General features: G+C 35.8%; 1 long non-coding RNA gene across 2 annotated transcripts in view; it reads left to right on the top strand.

The window, feature by feature from the left end:
- The window catches only part of LOC114929411 (uncharacterized), an 86,918-nt gene extending 67,622 nt beyond the window's left edge, over window positions 1–19,296 (top strand). For both annotated transcript variants that reach the window (XR_014925591.1, XR_003819244.2), the window contains exon 4: window positions 19,278–19,296. This is a non-coding gene — a long non-coding RNA (uncharacterized LOC114929411). The remainder of the gene's footprint in view (window positions 1–19,277) is intronic.
- The last annotated feature ends 534 nt before the right edge of the window (window positions 19,297–19,830 follow it).

Consider the following 19,830-nt stretch of genomic DNA (forward strand, 5'->3'; position numbering starts at 1 on the left):
AAATATATTGTTTTTTTGATAATTTTACAATTATTTTACACGCGATCCCGCGTAAATCAAAACTGAAACAGATTGGGAGAAATCTATCTTTGAATTGTTACAAGAAAACCGGAAATTGTCGGCGATTTTTTACATTGAAAAATCCAGGAATTTTTGTGGAATTTTATTCGGGGATGTTTCTTAAAAATATATTGTGCTCTTTGATAATTTTACACGCGATCCCGCGTAAATCAAAACTGAAATAGATCGAGAGTAATCTATCTTCGAATTGTTACAGGAAAATCGGAAATTGTCGGTGATTTTTTACCTTAAAAAATCCAGGAATTAATGTGGAATTTTATTCGGGGATGTTTCTAAAAAATTGTGCTTTTTGATCATTTTACACGCGATCCCGCGTAAATCGAAACTGAAACATATCGGGAGAGATCTTTCTTCGAATTGTTACAAGAAAACCGGAAATTGTCGGGAATTTTTTACCTTGAAAAATCCAGGAATTATTGTGGAATTTTATTCGGAGATGTTTCTTAAAAATATATTGTTTTTTTGATAATTTTACAATTATTTTACACGCGATCCCGCGTAAATCAAAACTGAAACAGATTGGGAGAAATCTATCTTTGAATTGTTACAAGAAAACCGGAAATTGTCGGCGATTTTTTACATTGAAAAATCCAGGAATTTTTGTGGAATTTTATTCGGGGATGTTTCTTAAAAATATATTGTGCTTTTTCATAATTTTACTTGCGATCCCGCGTAAATCGAAACTGAAACATATCGGGAGAGATCTCTCTTCGAATTGTTACAGGAAAATCAGAAATTGTCGGCGATTTTTTACCTTGAAAAATCCAGGAATTATTGTGGAATTTTATTCGGGGATGTTTCTTAAAAAATATATTGCGCTTTTTGATAATTTTACACGCGATCCCGCGTAAATCGAAACTGAAACGTATCGGGAGAGATCTCTCTTCGAATTGTTACAAGAAAACCGGAAATTGTCGGCGATTTTTTACCTTGAAAAATCCAGGAATTTTTGTGGAATTTTATTCGGGGATGTTTCTTAAAAATATATTGTGCTCTTTGATAATTTTACACGCGATCTCGCGTAAATCAAAACTGAAATAGATCGAGAGTAATCTATCTTCGAATTGTTACAGGAAAACCGGAAATTGTCGGTGATTTTTTACCTTAAAAAATCCAGGAATTATTGTGGAATTTTATTTGGGGATGTTTCTTAAAAATATATTGTTTTTTTGATAATTTTACAATTATTTTACACGCGATCCCGCGTAAATCAAAACTGAAACAGATTGGGAGAAATCTATCTTTGAATTGTTACAAGAAAACCGGAAATTGTCGGCGATTTTTTACCTTGAAAAATCCAGGAATTTTTATGGAATTTTATTCGGGGATGTTTCTAAAAAATTGTGCTTTTTGATCATTTTACACGCGATCCCGCGTAAATCGAAACTAACAATAAAACAGATCGGGAGAGATTTCTCTTCGAATTGTTACAGGAAAACCGGAAATTGTCGGGAACTTTTTTTACCTTGAAAAATCCAGGAATTTTATTCGGGGATGTTTCTCAAAAATATTGTGCTTTTTTTGATAATTTTACATTTATTTAATACTTACAAAACATTTATCTAGCTTTGTAATATTTTTTATGACAATTTCTTTTTATTATCAAAGTGTTATGTAAGTTGCGCGGGAAATTGTTCAATTTTTAAAATAATATTTAAATAAATTAGTGCTTCTTTTAAAATAAAAATTTATAATAAACTATTTTGCACTCTTTTTGTTCAAATTAATTTGTTTTTGTCCAAATTAATTTGACAATAAATCAAATACTACTAAATACCAGAAAAAACTGCATTCTCGATAACTTTCTCTGTAAATATTTAGAAGGCGCATGCAACAAAGAAACTCATTTTAAAAAGCTGCATCTATCTCACATTTTAAATATCATAAAAATCAGGAATATTTTGACAAGATTTGAGTAGGATACCCTATATTACGTTACGCGTGTTTAACGTTTATACAAAACATGGGATAATTCTGAGAGAACTTTGAATTAATCAAAACTTTCAACAAATATATCATCACTTAACAATAAGAGATAAATGAAATAATGACTATGTAGATAAAACAGTAAGTTGTCTCTTATATATAGATAATTGTGTTACAGCTCTCCCTCTCTCTCTCTCTCTGTTCGTGGTTTAATTCCGATTACACGGAACACAGTGGAACATATTTATATAACTTTCCGAGTAAATTACGACCACACTCGCGGATAGTGTTTCGACTCGTGAAATTTATGTAAAATCATGCGGGTCTTTCTCTTCTCTCTCTCTCGTCGGTGAGATATGCGCGGGAAACCGTGTGAACGTAGTATGTAATAACGTAAAACCGAAGGTCGCAGGTAACAGACCGCCTCTCTCTCGCATCCTCATAACATGTAAAACATCGGGATTACGGGATAATAACCACGGGGCGCTGGTGTTTGTAAACTTTACAGTTTGCCGATCTACTCTACATATCCAGCCTTGTCGGGCAGTTAGAGCGGAGTCGGGAATATGCGGGTGAAAATTCTACATTCATAGAGATTACGTCGCGATAATGCAGCAGACCACATTCGGAAGCGTGGTAAATCTATTTCTCGATAGTTCTCTTTAATTCAAATACGACGGAGGGTCAAGATAGTGAATGAGCCTTAACGCGTATTTTTTATACATTTAACAAAAATTGCATTATAAATATAAGCGTTGTAAATTTATGGCAATGTTTATTTAGAAACAAATTAGTTTCTATATTTTAGTAATTTTTTCCAAAATTTAAATTTACATTTATAAGGCAAAATGGTTTTCATATTTTGTACACAATATTTAAAAAAAATTGTATTACATAATATAAATAATTATATTCAGATATGACATCAAGATAGTGTTTGGTGAATGATTTTTACTGACTCTTTAATTGCATAAAAATATAAAAAAGATTGCATTATAAATATAAATGAACGTTGTAAAATTACGGTAATTTATGTTTCTTTAGAAAAAAATAAGTTTCTATATTTTATTAATTTTTCCAAAATTTAAATTTACATTTATAAGGCAAATGTTTTTTATATTTTGTATACAATATTTAAAAAAATTGCATTACATAATATAAATAATTATATTCAGATATGACATCAAGATAATGTTTGGTTACTGACTTTTTAATTACACAAAAATATAAAAAAAGAATAAAAATGAACGTTGTAAAATTACGGTAATTTATGTTTATTTAGAAAAAAAATGTATATTTTAAAGATCAATGACTGCATGTATGATATTATTTTTTTTTAATTTTACATGCAAAAACATTTATTTACATAAAGCAATTGTTTTTCATATTTTCATGTAGAATATTAAAAAAATTGCATTACACGCTATGAATTCAACTTCTGTTATAAATTTCACTTCCGAATATAAAGAGATCGCGCGAGTAGACATGACGCGGCGTTGGAAGCTTCTAAATAAAACGCGAAGTTAATAATCGAGCTTGTCGCAAAAACGTGCCGAGACAGCGGAGCGTTAATGAAACGCCATGGCGGATCACGGAGTGGCTGCAGCTCTCTCACACGTAATTCCCGCTGGCCGAAGACCAGAGTGGACACGAGGGATTCTGCCGTAGGGTCCGCCACCACCCGTGGCTTTAATATCGCTTTATTAACCCACTTTGGACGCGGGCCCGATTTCTCGGCTCGGTATTCTATTCTCCCTCCCCTCGAGAACGCGAAACCTTACGTAACGTCGAATTGTCGGGCTAAGGAGAGAGAACGAACACGTGGCGAGTATTTACTGTAATAAATGGCGCATTACCTCCGCGATTAATCTGTCTAAGGGCCGACGAAGTATATTAATTTTTATCAATCACGCATTCCCCGTTCTATTGATCTCGCGATGCAGATTCTGTGTATTTATTGAAATATCCTGCAGATCAGACTCGAAAATCAATTTATTTTAAAATCTTACCGAATAATTAAATTTCAACTTTACATACACCGAACAAAAAATTTATTGCATTCGAATAAATATTTATTTCAATACTGCCCAATAAATCATTTATTTGAAACTAATAATATTGATTTGAGATAAAACATATTTATTTGATATAAGAAAATCCTTTTCAAGACAGATAAATATTTATTTGTTTCGAATAAATAATTCATTAGGCAGTATTGAAATAAATATTTATTAATTTAATAATTTGTTTAATGTACTTGTACGTAAAATTTAAATTTGATTCTATTTTTTTATATTAAATTAAACCAAATTATACAAATATATACACATACAGACATTTCGAATTTTATTTCGAGGGAGGGCGAATTTTATTATATCAAACAAAAGTTATACTTTTAATGAGACAGTGATCTATAAGTTCAAAATGCTGACAATTTAGATTAAATTTTGATTAAATTTCAGATTTCGGAAAGGGTTGAAAAGCCTCCTTTTTTCCCTATAATTCGTCACTATACAAGGTGTTGTCAAAATTGTAAGTGTGAGATTTTTTTTGTATAATCTATCTATTTTTATTACGTTAAATTAAACCAAATTATATAAAAATGTACATACAGTGGCATATTTAGAATTTTATTTCAAGGAAGGGCAAATTTTATTACATTAAATTATTATAACATTATAACAAAATTCATACTTGTTAATGGACTGTAGTTTTTGTTTAATAAGATGGTATAAGGGGTTCCCTTTTTTTCTAATAAATCGTCACTATAAAGTATCGTCGCGGTTGTAAGTGTGAGATTTCTGTGTAATCTACAAGGCCAATGCAATTGCGGGGATTCTCGGGCAATCCCACGAAACAAGGCTCTCGAATCTTCGCATGCCTGACTTACGCGGGAGCCAGCTTAACGGAGCGAGCCGGCTTCCTTCAGAGAAAAGCGAAGCCGGCAGATGTAGGTCCAAATATTTTAGCCTGTCGCAATTATTTCGACTTCGCGGCGACGCATAAACGTCAGAACGGTTTTTGGGATACACATACAGCACACAAGTTTGCAACAACATTGCAATATTGTACATTGCATAGCAATATTGCAGAAATATTATATAGCCATGAATTTGCAGTATAGTTTAAACAACGTTGCAGCAACATTTCGGAAATATTATGAAAATAAAATTCACGCAAAAAATATTAGGTACAGAACATTCAGTCCGATCATGTATCCCAGCAAACACCGATATATAATTGTTTCATTGCTATAATAAAACGGAATATAACAGGTAATATAACGTGTACGTTACATGTAACATCCATGTTAGTTGTAATTTCCCACTCACAGATGTAACATTTTAATATAACATATATTACATTGTAGTTATATTGTAATTATATACTAAATAGCACATTGATGTATTGATAAGTCAGTGCTATCTTGGGATATAATGACAATATAACTACAATGTAATATATGTAATATTAAAAATGTTACATCTATGAGTGGGAAATTACAACTAACATATACGTAACATGCTTGAGTATATAATATTTATATATACTGTGTTTGCTGGGATTTGGCACACTTCCAATAATCCAATAGTAATATTACATATATATTTTATAGCATTATTGCTGCAATGTTATAGACCAATGAAAGCGGACATTTTACCGTTGCTGCAACCTTGCAGCAAGATTGCTGCAACGTTTCACAATGTTTACGCAATGTTGTAATATTGCAATGAAATGTTGCAGCACAATGCTGCTGCAATCTTGTTGTGCTGTATAGGAAAGAGATACTCCGAATCACCCTGTAAATTTCCCGCGAAATCTGTATATTGTTTACGTGCAAAAAAGCGCGCGTACATCTTGAGGTATAATCGCGAATATTGGGAGAGCTTAGCGAGAGAGACAGATAGGCGGAGAAAAAAACGCGGAACCCCGGGTAAAAAAGGCACCCTTTTAATCCGCGCTCAGTGACTCCCTCCCTATAGACGGGAGATTATCACGGGGGTATCATATGGGGCCTCTCGAGCGTCCGTAAGGGTAGGAAGAGAGAGAGAGAGGGAGGAGGAGGGAGGAGGTAACCCTATGGTTACCGGTGGCCAGAAGTGGAGCTCCCGCGGCGCGGAGCACCGCCAAATCCACCGCAAATGCCATCGAGTACTCCTTGGCCGTACGTGAGCGCAAGGGCGAGCCACGAGAGCACGTGGTACTTGAACCAGTTGGGGGCCCCGACGATGAGTGGCCGACCGAATGTCGGCTCTGTGTTGTGCGCACGTGGTGGAGAACGGGCGAAATAGCTCGCGAAAAAATGAATACGCTCTATAAACTACACTCTCTTTAGGTACATATATCGATGAGGACTCCTTATTCCCTGCCTACCTAGTATTTCCCGTCTAAAATTATATATATATGTACATGAGAATTGTGTCGGAAATATTGCGCTGTAGGTTCACCTCCTCAATTGGAAACGCGTTTGTCTTTGCGAGAGAAAAATCGTTCGCCCTTTTGTTATTAAATGTATACCATATTTTTAGCTGAAGGTAGTAGGAATGAAGGACAAATAATGTCCAAAGTGGTTGACAGGATTTTTCATGCATTCCAATCAATTTACATCCTGGTCCTTTTGTCTCTGTAGGATGATAGGCTATGATCTGGAATGAAAAAAGTGAACAAAAATTAGTTTACTAATTTTTTGCTGGATAATTAGATGTAGGTGAGAGTCGCTGTTTTCGAAACAGACGCTCGAGGTCGGTTCTTCGGGTCAGTACACTTCCACTTTTATTGACTACACGACTGTTGTAGGAGAGAGTCGTGCGTTCGGAATTTAAAATTCGTTCTGGATGACGACGACGACGACAGCAAAATATGTGTATAAACAATATACATTTATACATCAACGTATACACGCATCGGCGCGTATCGCTCCAACAGACTTCGCGAGGGTCGGCGAGGGCGACGTCGCGGGAAACCGAGGGCGAGGGATGAAGGCGGGGTGGGTCGTGGAGCCGGTTTGTAACAAAATCAATAGAGGGGTGGCGCACGAGAGGACACACGGGGGAGAGGGGCAGGGTGAAACGGGAGTGGGAGGGAAGCTGGAGAGAGCGAGAAAGATAGAGAGAGAGAAAGAGAGAGCAAGGGGATGACGGCGGAAGGGTAAACGGGCCGGCGCAGGAAGAGGGTGGGTGGCTCGCGCGGGGGTGGTTCGGCTGGGCGCAGGCGCACTCGGAGGAGGGGGACGAAGGAAGACAAAACCACCCCGCCGCCGGCTACTCCCACCCCTCTGGACGAGGCGACGGACTGCGATGGAGTGCCACCATCCTCCAACCTTCTCTTCTTCCTCCACCTCCTTCTCTGCTTTTCCGCCGTCGTCGTCTCCCTTTCGTCTCTCTCTCTCTAGCGTCCCATCCCCTACGCGCCATCTCCTCCTACTTCCCTCTCCTGCCGTCTACTTCGAGGTCTCTACAGAACGGCTCTCGCCGACCTGAAACCTGAAACTCGAGGGTGATGCTTGCTTGCCGGCTCCCTGGAACGGGTAGGTGCTGCCCTCGTCGCCGCCGTGGTGAATCTTGGAACGGTGGCGTGGAGGTTCAGGCATTTTGTTTTAACGTAGGGGAATACGTAGGCGATGTTCCGTTGCGGATGCGGCGGCCAATCTGGACCGCCAGGAAAAATGGCGATGCTTTGTTGGAAGCGATCGCTTCTCTTGCTTTCGGGTTCCTTGTTTCGAGAGATTCAGCTTCCCAGCAAACACCGATATATAATTGTTACATTGCTATAATAAAACGGAATGTAACAGGTAATATAACGCGTACGTTACATGTAACATCCATGTTAGTTGTAATTTCCCACTCATAGATGTAACATTTTAATATAACATGTATTACATTGTAGTTATATTGTAATTATATACCAAATAGCACATTGATGTATTGATAAGTCAGTGCTATCTTGGGATATAATGACAATATAACTACAATGTAATATATGTAATATTAAAAATGTTACATCTATGAGTGGGAAATTACAACTAACATATACGTTACATCCCAGCAAACACCGATATATAATTGTTACATTGCTATAATAAAACGGAATGTAACAGGTAATATAACGCGTACGTTACATGTAACATCCATGTTAGTTGTAATTTCCCACTCATAGATGTAACATTTTAATATAACATATATTACATTGTAGTTATATACCAAATAGCACATTGATGTATTGATAAGTCAGTGCTATCTTGGGATATAATGACAATATAACTACAATGTAATATATGTAATATTAAAAATGTTACATCTATGAGTGGGAAATTACAACTAACATATACGTTACATGTAACATGCGTGAGTATATAACATTTATATACTGTGTTTGCTGGGTTCTTTATATAGTTTTCTGTTCACTAGTGTACAAAATAAAACATGTACAGGGTCTCTGACATAAAGTGTCACGCTGAAAATGTACAAGTACATCTCGTTATTTGGAGACGATTTTTTCTCAGCAAAAATGTCGAGCCAGGCCATCATTTTTTGCATCATCATGTATCTTTATAATCAAACCTTAAATGAAAATTTTTTAAAGTTAACTCTACTTGAAATTAACTGGGGAGTGTGGTTTTATACCCTTTATTTTCAATTGCTTGTAATTCGAAAATTATTGATGCTTCAATATTTTTGGTCAGACACCCCGTATATAAAATATTTCAGAATAAAAGAGAAGAAGATGAATTAATGCACACTAGAAAATTCAACCATAAAGAATAAGTATTATTAACAATCTGGAGATTTGTTGCAGATGTACGTATATCGAGAATCGATTTTAGGGATGTGTCAATGTGCTACTTTTTCCGTGTCATTTCGCGAATAAACGTACGCTTATATCGAATTTCCAAGTTTATAAGCAAGATGGGTCATGTAACAAGCTTCAACACATACAGGTTATTGTTGTCCCGGGCAACAGCCTCGTACGAAGATCGATTCTGGGGAATAAAAAGTATCAATCCGTGGCAGGCGTTAAAAGAGAATCAATAAAGTATTAAATCGTGAGCTTGAGATATTAAGGAACAGCTCTTTATCATTAATTTTTTACTATTATTTAATCATAGGTATTGCATACGTTATATACAATTTGTGAAAAATATGCAGAATAGATATATACTTTTCACATTCTGCTCTGTTTGAAGATCATCTTTAGGGAGGGGATCGATCAATATGTTCTTAAACATTCGAGTCGAATCCAATATAATTAAGTTTTATTTTTTAGAATTTAAATAATATTCGTAAGAAATTATATTATATTCTTGCGAAGTAATTGACTCTAGAATAGTTATATACACAGAGAGAATTTTCTCTTAGAATTTACTCTGAAAATCATAATAATAGTGAAACAATGTAGGAAGAATTTTATAAGAGTAATTAATGTTTACCACAATAAAAAATATTAATATCTCCCACAATAATAAAAAAATATGTTCGATTAATTTTACTATGTACATTATTAATATTTTTTATTATGCTAAATATTAATTAGAAACACTCTTATGAAATCCTTCTAATATTGTCCTATGATTACCGTGATTTTCCGGGTAAATTCTAAGAGAAAGTTCTCTCTGTGTACAAATTTGAGATTGAACACTTACAAGGTTCGAAATGTAAAGTACCTTTCATCATAAAGAATCTGTCTTTTACAAGTAGTGTAATCGAACTACGAGATAAAAAATCTATTTATAATACACTCATTCACCTACTTCCTCACTTTCTCCCAAGTACTTATAAAAGATCCGAACATACTTGATCCAGGTTCGAATGCACATGAAAGTACCACTCTTGTTTTTCGAGATACTTTTCGAGAGTTCGAACCTATATCCAGGTTTGCGAATCTACTTAAAAGTACTGTACTTTTTTTCGAAGTGCTCCGCGAGAGTTCGAAATCATGAGAACAAAATCTACTTGCAAAATACTTCCCACTTTGCTTACACCCTCCACACTTTTTCCTTCTTAATTTCCCCAACAACGCGCATTTCACAGCAAAAACCGAAACGACACGGCGCTGATAAATCGTTCCAGAAACGTCGTCGGTGTCTGCGACGGCGGCGGAACTAGGTTTGCAAACATTAATAAAGTGCCATTCTTCCGCCACTCGGCTCGTCTCTCACCCTCCGGAGAGACAGGGTGCGCTCGTAAGTGCGCGTACATACGCGCGTGCACGCATTATTTCACGCAGGGGCGTCGAAAACGTATTTACCGTTCCCGGCGGGACAAGCGCCTTGATTTGTCGCCGAAAATCAGGCGAGGGTGGAATCAAGGGTCGCGATAAAAGCATTAGCTGCCCGCTTAAGTGTTTTTCCAACTTGTTCAACTCTGTTGTCTCTCTTCTCTTTTTCCCTCCTCCGTTTCTCTGTCTCTTATTCTCTCTTTCTCTCTTCCTGTTATCGTCTCTCCACCTCCTTCCTGTCATCCGATGTTGTTGTTGTACGAGGGACGTCGCCGTCCTGATATCGACAGGTCTGGCGTGTCTTCACGTCCTTAGCATTTCCGTTTTTCTCTTCCGCGAGATCGCCCGAGCAGAAAAGCGTCGCGAGGAAACTGACCGGAGGATTTCGACATTTTATCGGATTGGTTATTGGCGCGTCTCATTATGGCGAGTGAACTTTGACTTAATTAATTATGCATTAAAATGCGAGAGAGAGAGAGAGAGAGAGAGAGAGGCCCAGTGATATTAAAGGGTCAGTAGTGAACTCTCTGTTTTAAAGGTCGCTTTCCCCCGAAGGCCTGTCGGCGAAAGGTTAGCCTGGTTCTAATTTTATTGTAATATCGATTTATTATTAATAAGTATTTATACTGGAGACAAAATACTTAATTTAATATATATATATTCTTGTAGCTTCCAGGATTTATGAGAATTATGGAAGATTAAGCTGTATTTAATATACAGGGTGTCACAAAATTATCGGACACTGTTAATAGGGAGATTTCTTAATTTTTGCCATCATGTAACTTTGTAACTAAGACTTAAATTAAAATTCTACTAAAGTAAACTCTACCTGAAATTAATGGAAGAATGTGATTTTGTTGATGTTTTATTTCCACAAGGCTTAGTTTGCGAAAAACTTTTTATTTTCAACCGTTTATAACTCGAAAATTATTGGTGCCTCGACATTTTTGCTGAGGAAAAATCGTCTCCAAACAACCTGAAGAATTTCCCTATTAACAGGGTGCTCGATAATTTTGAGACACTTTGTATAATAATAGAAACTTTTGCTAATAAGACTAATGATTTTGAATAATTTTCTTAGAACTCTAAACACAGGCTGTCGATTTTTCTTCAGCAAAAATATTGAAAGAGCTCATCATCATTTTGCCATCATATATTTTGGTAATTAAGTCTTAAATTAAAATTGTACTAAAGTAAACTCCAACCTGGAATTAACTAAAGAATGTGTTTTTTTAAATATTTTATTCCACAAGGCTTAGTTTGCGAAAAACCCTTTAGTTTATCATCCCAAAATCATCTCCAAATAACCCTAGGAATCTCCCCATTAATAGGGTATCCAGTAATATTTGGAACACCCTGTATATATTACACGTTTTATTGTAAGGATGTGCTAAAGCTGCTTTCGGACGTGTCAAATTTCACTAGTTCTTTATCGGTTATTCTTTAAATAGCGGATCAATGCGCGGGAGCAGCGTATGGACAGGCTTAAATGATGGCCGACAGACAGTGAAAGCGACGACATAATAATCCGAACAGTGGCAAACAGACGTAGATAAAAGTAAGTGAAAGAGAAATGGGGAGGAGAGATAAAAGTCTGGAGGGAAAGAGAGAGAGAGAGAGAGAGAGAGAGAACGCGTTGGGCAGACGGAGATAGGGATACCATTTGACAAAGGACAGAATCTCTTTGTTCTCGCGGCTCAACGGCTTCACTCTGTGGCCGCGATGTTTTGTCAAGGTCACTCTCATTCACTTGCCTATGCCGCCGGTAGTCCATTTTTATTTTCTCTCTTGGATTCGATTTTGTAATTTTTCAGTTGGTTTTTTATTGTCTAATATCGACACCGATATCTTGCGCCGTCTCACTCTCGTCTACAGCTTCTGACAAGTTTCCTTGCAACTGAATGCTTTTAAGCAGCTGAATGTGTAATAATCATTTATGTATGTGTTAAAATTTCCACATATTATTCATTATTTTGCTCTGTTAGTTGTAAATAATAGGAGTTTCGTATGTACAAACATACAGTAGAAATTGGAGAATAACAAGATACTTTATAATCGATTGTTATTCTATTATCCCTCTGTTATTTCTGTTATTATGAATATGTATTGTAAATAGAATGGGATTTTAGTCTATTTGAAACAGCATTTAGCTAAAATAGACTTTGTTAGGTAGTATAGTTTAGCTCTTGTAACGTATAGTTTAGCTTTCTATAAATATAGTATACTTGCTACCTTCTAGCCATTCTTGCTTTTTTCTTTGGGGCCAATTCAAAGTTGTCGGTTTTCTATGAATGGCGATTTTGACCTGCTGCGTGAATGACATTTTCTCTAAATTCCTTCTCTTCCCTTTTGTTACTTTCTCTCTCTCTTTCTGTATAGATCAGAGTTCTTCCTGAAATTTCATCAGTCAAGTGAAACGAGAGTTTACCGTTCTCAATATATAAGTTTTGAGAAACAAAAAATATTTCTATGCAAAATTAATATAATTAAGTATTATTTTTCTTCTCAAATTTATAATTTAATTCATTATATATTTATATATGTGTCCTAAATACATCATGCTATCTTATTTTCCCTAATTTTATTTCCGTCTTTTCTTATATCGCTGCTTATTGTTAAAAGAACTTGCTCTGAACATAACTTCTCTCTCTCTCTCTCTCTCTCATGTCTTTTTCTCCACATTTCTCGTCTCTGCGCTAGATTTCTTTACGCGGTGGACCAACGATCCATTGTCGGCTCGGGCTTCAGTGAGTAGAGAAGTCGAGCGCAGGAGAGAGGAAGAATTGTCACGCTGTAGAACCGAATCCGCGACCGACAACTCGAAAGGAAATGAGGTGCCCCGACAGGACCTATCCCAACGAGAAAGAAGCCACCGGATCGTGCGAGGGAAGAAAATCTTTCCTTACACGAATCACGCTTCGCGTCTCGTTGCTGTCGACACCAACCGCCTTGACCGCGTTTCTTCCTTTATACAGATGGAGTATCGTATCACGAGATTAAGATATATATATATAAGTAATCCCCCTCCTTCCCTCCCCCCGCACACGTGCGACGAGAGATATATGTCGGTTTCTTAATATTATTTCACGTTACGCGAATTTTCTCGGATTAAAAAAAGGATACGAATCTGTCGAAGAAGCTTATCAATGTAATTTTGTCATTTTTATCGTATTTTTTCTCTTTTATGTTATTTTTATTTATATACAGAGTCCCCCAAAATTATCGGATACTTTGTTAATAGGAAGATTCCTAAGATTATTTGGAGACGATTTTTGTGCTCAGCAAAAATGTCAAGGGAGGTCATCATTTTTTTGCCGTCATGTATCTTTGTAATTAATTGTAAGCCTTAAATTAAAATTCTACTAAAGTAAACTCTACCTGAAATTAATGGAAGAATGTGATTTTGTTAATATTTTATTTTCACAGGGCTTAGTTTGCGAGAAACCCTTTATTTTCAACCGCTTATGACTCGAAAATTATTGGTGTCTCGACATTTTTGCTGAGGAAAAATCGTCTCCAAATAACTCTTGAGGAGTTTTTTTATTAACAGGATATCCGGTAATTTTGGGACACCCTGTATAATAATAGAAACTTTTAATAATGCTAATAAGACTAATGATTTTGAATAATTTTTTCAAAACTCTAAACACAGGCTGTCGATTTTTTTTAAGCAAAAATATTGAAAGAGGAAGATTACCATCATTTTGCCATCATATATTTTTGTATAATTAAGCCTTAAATTAAAATTCTACTAAACTCTACCTGAAATTAACTGAAGAATGTGTTTTTTTAATATTTTATTTCCACAAGGCTTAGTTTGCGAAAAACCCTTTATTTTATCATCCTAAAATCATCTCCAAATAACTTGAGGAATCTTCCCATTAATAGGGTATCCAATAATTTTGGGACACTCTGTATAACATATAATTTTTTATCAGCTATACATTAATGTCCACAATATCGATGATTATTTCTTAAAACTTTCTGGCACATTCAACACCGACGATCATAAAGACGTAATAATAATCTATCGCAACGGGACAATCCGAATAACCCGTTTATAACTCGAAAATTATTGGTGCCTCGACATTTCCGCCGAGAAAAAATCGTCCCCAAGTAACCCCCGGGAAATTTTTCTATTAACAGAGTGTCCAATAATTTTGGGACGTTATGTATAATAATAATACACGATATTTGCGAGAAAAGCGCGATTAACGTCGCCCTGTAAATATTGTATGCCGCGTCGAAGGGGATGGATATCTCGGAGAGATCCATTTTAATCTTTTTTGTATTTCTTTGGGCGCGTGGCCCGACAAAAGCACGAGAGGAACCCATGTAAGTGAACGAAAGCGAGAGCCCACTTCGAGAGGTGTTTTGGATTTGCCAGGTGCGAAGAAACACGCGCGCGCGCGACCAGTATTTCTTCTATACTCCCGAGTGTTTCTCGTTGGTCAGGAATTGGAGGAAGAAGGAGGAGGCAGAGGATCCCTTCGGAGGATTACAATCGGTCATTCAATTTTCACACTACCTACGTATTCGATGATTCGAAGCCGTACTCCAGGAAAGTGAATATTACCAATCTTACAAGAAGAGAGTCCATTCCAAAGGCAAAAGATTTGTCTTTGCTCTCGTATTAATGCGCCGTTTCTAATTTTTAGATAAAAAGTAACACACATTTATATATATAAATGTGTTATTTTTTGAAATATATTTTTGATATTTTAATGTAATTAATATATCTAATATATATATTTATTATTTAATAATATATTGAATATATTGAATATTTAAACTATTACGTTATTATTATAAATTGTATTATAAATACTTAATATTTAAATATATATATATATATATACTTTTGGTTTTAATGTTGACAAACGCATCGTTTATGCAAAATATTTGACCGCATAATTTGAATATAAATTAAACAAAGACCCGCTGCCTTACGCACGACATGTCGGCTTTATGCAGGGTGAAAAAGAATCGGCTTTATTTTCTCCTATCGGCGAGATAACGAGGCATGGACCCGGAGTGACACCTGAGGTGCCCAGGGCACGGCACGTTACGAGGGTTGCCGTGCCAGACATCCATCATTTCTTTGTATAGCTGCCCCGTGACACCTGGTTCTGTGTCGCCCGCACGTCTCCACCGTAAACCCCTACGATTCCTTTTTAACCTTCCTTCTACGGTGGTTGCCTATCCGAAAACTATACAGTGCAGTTGGAGTCTTAACGATTCGCGTAATTATACTTTTTTTCTCGGATTTATGCACGATTAAGGGGATCCTAAACGTCTGTTGTTTTTTTCCCTGTTTTATCGACAAAATGTGAGGTTAGATAAACTATAAATCGCTATTCTCGTTTACTAGGCTTCCAAATTGATATCTAAACATTCACTTATATTCCTTTATCCAATGCCAAATCCGCCCTGGTTTAATTTCAGGTAAAAACAATCCGTATAGCCAATAAATAAATTTATAGTTTATCTAACCTCACATTTTATCGATAAAACAGGGGAAAACAACAGACTTCTCAAGGAAATTTAGGATCCCCTTAAATAACTGATCAAAAATTCAATACATTTCGATTTTTGAGGTATGATACTTATGATATAAATTTGTAACAGGGCTAAGTTCGCGTCAAAAATAAATGGGTCATTTGCGAGACGTATTCGATGAATGCAATCTCATTTTTGGCCAAAGTCATCTCGCTGAAAGTCTCTAGAGATAGATTACTTGCTTCGATGGTTTCAAAAAAAAGAAGAAGGCAAAGGTGGAGCGGTCGTTTCCTTTACTCCATTTTAACCTTTGGTCCCTTCATTGAGAAGGATCGCTAAATCCAGGTGTCCCCGGTGGACACCTTCGGCTGCGTCGTCCTCGGGGGACCTTCATATTTCACTCATCTCGTCAATGGACCTGGAAGGTAGCCAGGGAAACCCGCAGGTGTGCGGGTTTTCGTGACGGATTTCTCTCGTGCAAATAAAGAGAATGCACGGAAAAGAACTAAAAGCGTAGGCAGCGGAACGAATTTTCAAATCTGGACCGACGACTCTCTGAAAGTCCGCTCCGGACCGATTAGGTACATCTATTGCGAAAGGGTTTGACACGCGACTGACGTCGGCGAAACACACAGGAGCTTATTGTCATTTCGGCGCCGGAGCGCCTTAGCTACCTTGGAGAAAAGTTTTATTTAATAGAAAGTTGAGGTTTTTTTTGAGCACGAAAATCGAGCAGGTCGCACAACTTTGTTTTAAGCGACAACGTCAAAGAATACGGAACAAATGTCCCATTAATTCCTGATTATATAAATCTATTGGATAATTAATAATAGTTTATTAATAATTATTAATTCATTTTTTATATAAAAGATTTTTATATAAAAATAAATTTTTTAGCACACAATGCTACTAACTAAGATATGGAAGTTCGAGGCGCGACATGTGTCACATCGTGGGACGCAAACAAGAATGAATATTAAACAGAATTTAATTACTATTATTATCGAACTCGCCGAATCACTTCGGCGGACGTCTTTCGGGAGAATATCGATCGGTCGACACCTTTGGCTGCCCGACCCGACGACATATAAGCCCCGGCATCGCTTCGGGGGAGGATGCTTCGAGGGAATTCGTCGATAGCCACCGACAGAGGGAGGCGGCACCTCTCATTAATAACCGGTGACTCGGCGTTTATATAAATAATCCTACGCGGTCGCAGGCACTCACCTGCGATTCGGTCGATCGCTCACTATCCTGACGTGAAAGGAGCTTCCTTCCCCATCCCTTCGGCCGATTCATCCACCGCCTCCTTCGACCTTTTTCGCTCGCTCGCGTGTCTATTCTCTCTTTTTCTATTTGTCCCTCATTTTCCTTCCTCGGGTTGCCACCACCTCCTTCCTTCTCTCTCTCTCTTTCTCTCGTACAGACTCCTCAATCGGAATTCCGAAAGGCACTAGAGCAAGGCACTTCTCTAGTCACTGCCAAGTGTATGAATGCCTGCCTGAGACGTCCGGTCATTTATTTCGGCAGCACATTCTACACTTAGAATGTCGACACTAATGCTCCAAATAATGCTCCAGAATGCGTGCACGCAATTTACATTTCGGTTGCAAGTCGAGAAAAATTAGTACCGTTTTAATGGTTAATTATATCTATGTGTTCTCTCTGACACGTGCGCGTGACATTCTTTAAAGGAAATATTTTTCTCAATAATTAATATATAGAATATGACTTTGGTGTTTCTTGTACTTTTTTCTATCTATTTTTTCAAAAAGAATTAATGCTCCAGAATCAAGATATGTATGCATGCATTTTTAATAGTAATTTGTCGGAAAAAATCAATATATATAATTTTGAAGGTTAATTATAGCTATGTATTTTCTAAAATTCTTTAAAGAAAATATTTTTTGAAAATAATTTATAATCTGATTTTGGTGTTTCTTGTACTTTTTTCTATTAAGTTTTTTAAAAATGAATGCCCCAAAATCAAGATGTGCATGCATGCATTTTATATTTTTTAAATATTTAATAATTTGTAAATATTTGATTAAATATTTTTTTAAAATAATTTATAGTCTGATTTTGGTGTTTCTCGTACATTTTTTCTACAAATATTTTAAAAGAATTAATACTTCAGAATTGAAGCATTTATGCATTTTTATTGAGAAAAATCAATATAAATTCCGATGAGCATATAAAATTCTTTTTTAAAATTAGAAAAAAATTTGTAAATTAGAGTTCGATTTTGGCGTTTCTCGTATATTTTTTCAATTTTTTTTTTATAATTTGCTTAATATCCTCTTTTGGCAATTGCTCGGATTCTGAATTGCGTCATCGAGAAGGATAACGTAACTACTTTGTAAGTTGCGAAGATCGGGAGGGCGGAACGTTACGGAATTCCGAAAGTGCGAAAAGAGACATTAAAACTATTTTCCGTGGCATGATGCGTCTTCATAACGGCGTAATAAAAGTTTCCATTCTTGTAAATGGGTAAACTTTATTCGCGAGAAGAACGGGATACGGTCTCCCTTTAGTATATATTTTCCCCGTTTCGCGCATATACTTTGAATGACGTAATTATTTGTCCGCTTTTTATGTGAGGTGCGAGAAAGGCTGATTAACGCGAAAGAATTTTGAAACACATAAGGGCAAAAGTTCATTACACAAGAAAAAAATACGATCGAATTGCACGGAGATTTTTTATTCGATTTTCAGTACAAAACTAATTAAAAAATTAAATTCTATTAAATCGCCAAATATGTAAATTAACGATTAAATAAGTTTGTAGGCTGTCACTGTATATTTTCAGCATTTCTAATATGTATAATTATGGTATTAATAGCAAATGAAATTTTTTATTCAAGATGGATATATTCTCTATTTAGCCTTCATTTATTTTAAATTTAATATATTAAAATATTCGAGCTTTTTCAATTTATTCTAATTTTTTCATACATAAATGAATTTTTTACGCACAAACTTAATTTTGTATACACAAATAAGATTTTTCGCGCGCAGTATCATCATGAATCTCAACATTTGACGTATTTATACCTTTATATTATTATATCGCAACTTGTCTTCCGAAACCGCGCTTCTTTGTATATGACTTCGCATTCGATTTCATTCACGCCGTCGTTTCTTGTAGGAGAAGGAGGAAGGAAAGATGCGAGGGGTCGATCGTATCGTAAAATATTTAACGAGGTAGTTTGGCGAGATGTCTTTGTAAACGGTTTGAATATCGCAATAAAATAGTGTGTATGTGTGTATATATCGGCGCTTATATATAAATTCAACGAGTTTCCGTCGTCGGCTCGTTTCTTGCTTTTTCGCTGCCTCGCCTTCGCTCGTTCGCGGTTGCCTGCGAAAGTCCATAAAAGATACGATCGAAGCATAACGCGGATAATTTCTCTTAATGCCCGGGCATGATGCTTAATTTCTGTTCCCGTCGTCGTATCCCTGTTCTTCCCCTTTCGCCCATTCTTCTCACATATATATGTGTACGAAATATCTCAACGATCGTTACTTTCATACGCAATTTCTCTCTATTGTTTCAGACGGATCTGGATCCTCTTCCTATCTCGAATTCTGATCTACGCTGAAGGTGAGTAATGAAAAATTATTCCTACGCATAGTTGAAAAATTTCTGTTAAATTTAACATAATATGGATATGTGTTAAATGGGGACACAAATATTGTCTTAATATTTTATCACAAAATAAAATGCAAAACTTCAAATCATTTAAAATAAATTTTGTGTAAATTAACATATACTTTTAATGTACAAATTAACAAAAAAAATGTTAATTTTAGATTTTATCATCCCTACTTATATTATAAAATAGAAAAAATAATTTATTGTGTAAAATTAAAAATAGATGCACGTTATTATTTTTACATTTTTTCATGAATGTGTTAAATATTTAACACAAAAATTTCAACGGGGACTGTTTTTAACGAGAAAACACAAATTTTTCTACTATGTATATATCGAGACAAATCTCTAGATCGATGTATAAGATTGAAGTGCCGCTGAAGAATGATTATTATTTTTAAAATAATAAATAAATAAATAAATAAATTTTTAAAATTATAATGAAGATTTTTATT

Source organism: Nylanderia fulva, unplaced genomic scaffold (assembly GCF_048542155.1).
Source record: "Nylanderia fulva isolate GAGA-0341 unplaced genomic scaffold, ASM4854215v1 Scaffold44, whole genome shotgun sequence".
Taxonomy (NCBI): Eukaryota; Metazoa; Arthropoda; class Insecta; order Hymenoptera; family Formicidae; genus Nylanderia; species Nylanderia fulva.